We start from the raw sequence: 2,025 nt of genomic DNA, 5'->3' as shown, positions 1-2,025 counted from the left end.
CCAATTGTTTGCCCTAGTTTTATTCACCGTACTTCTGTTAATTTCCAACCTTATGGTACAGTGATCAGAGAGAGATGTCTGTATAAACTCTATGTGCTTGAATTTACTCAAGTTTGACTTGTGTCAGACCATGTGGTCTATTTTCAAATATGTTCCATGTGGACTTGAAAATAATGTGAATTTTTTTGCATGTGGGTGGAACGCTCTGAAGATATCTATCAAATCAAATTGTCCAAGTGTGCTATTTAGATCTCTAGCCTCTTTGTTGAGTTGCTTTCCCAACGATCTGTCTTTTTCAGAGTGGTGTATTAAAGTCACCAACTACAATTGTTGAGCCTGTGATCTCTTTTTTCATCTTTTTGAGTGTTTGATTCACGAATTTCGCTGGTCTCTCGTTAGGTGCATATATGTTTATTATGCTCACTGGTTCTTGGTCTATTGTTCCCTTGAGCATTATATAGTGCCCCTCCTTGTCTCTTGTTATGGCCTGTATCTTGAGGTCAATTTGGTCACATATTAAGATCGCTACCCCTGCTTTTTTCTCATTACCATTTTCTTGGTATATTTTTCTCCATCCCTTAATTCTCAACTTGTTTTTGTCCGCAAGCTTGAGATGAGTCTCCTGGAGGCAGCAGATCGATGGTTTATGTTTCCTCAGCCAGTCTATTAGCCTCTGCCTTTTAATGCCTGAGTTGAGGCTATTGATATTCAGTGTTATTATATCTATCTGTGGACTCTGTGATGTCATCTTGCACCTTTTGTGTTGGGTATTTTCCTATATACCTATCTTATCCGCTTGTGTTGTGTGTGTGGTTTATGTTTGCCTTATTTCCACTATTGAGTTGATGCTATACTTGGGGATGATTTCTCTTTGTCGTCCTATGGGTGGAGTTGTTCTATGTGATGGTCTCTTATTTGCCCTCAGTGAGTGTTTATCTTCTGCCCAAACTGGACCGTCAAGGATCTTTTGTAGGGCTGGGTTTATTTTTGTCTATTCTTTGAGGTTGTCCTTGTCTGAGAAGTCTCTTACTTCGCCATCTATCTTAATAGATAACTTGACTGGGTAAAGTATTCTTGGATTTGCGTTGTTTTCCTTCAATTTTTGGAATATGTTATTCCATTCCCTCCTCTTCTTCATCGTTTGTGCTGATAGGTCTGAACATACTCTTATTGGGGTACCTTTATACATGACTGTTTGCTTTTCCCTAGCTGATTTTATGATCTTCTCCTTCTCCTCAAAATTGGATAATTTGACAATTATGTGTCTTGGTGACTTCCTGGGATTCAGTCTGGCTGGTGTTTTTCAGCCTCTTGAAATGTTGCCTGATTTTCCTTTATTAAGCTAGAGAAGTTTTCCTCTAAGAATCCCCTTGTTATTTTCGCTGTTGATTTCTTTGTTGTGTCTTGGTCCGGTATTCCAATTATTCTAATATTGTTTCTTTTCATAGCATCAGACATGGCTCTCAAGTTTTCTTCAGCTAATTTGATTGTCTTATTTGACTGCTTTTCCCGTTTGCTGAGGTCTGCTTGGTTATCTTCTAGGTCACTGGTGCACTTCTCTGCCTCCTCAAGCCTTTTGGCAAGATCTGTCAATTTGTCACTGGATTTTGTTATTTCATCCCTTAACTTTTGTATTTCCCTTTGGTGCATTCCCTTTATCTCCTCTATCATCTCATATTTTTGCTGCATTGCTTCCCTCATATCCTTTATGACTTCAAGCAGCATTTTGGAAATTTCTTTTTGTGGCAGGTCAATATCTGCTTCTTCTATGCCCATTGTTAGGTTCATGACTTCTTCCAGTATCGTCTTCTATTTATCCTGCTTTCTCATTGAAGCTGTTAGAACTGGTTGCTGTTTACATGTTGTTTTAGAGGATCCTGGAGCCATCTTCCTGAGTCAAAGAGCTCTGGGCTCTCTCTTGGGGGATTTGTATGAGATCTTCTATTAACTACCTGCCGGTAGCTGTACTGAGGGGTCCGGCTGTCGTTATATCTTCCTGTGGTTTCACTCTTGTCCTGGCCGTCC

Source organism: Echinops telfairi, unplaced genomic scaffold (assembly GCF_000313985.2).
Source record: "Echinops telfairi isolate 266 unplaced genomic scaffold, ASM31398v2 ScPeMD7_7469;HRSCAF=8507_0, whole genome shotgun sequence".
In the NCBI taxonomy this organism is placed as follows: domain Eukaryota; kingdom Metazoa; phylum Chordata; class Mammalia; order Afrosoricida; family Tenrecidae; genus Echinops; species Echinops telfairi.
This window is presented reverse-complemented; position numbering follows the sequence as displayed.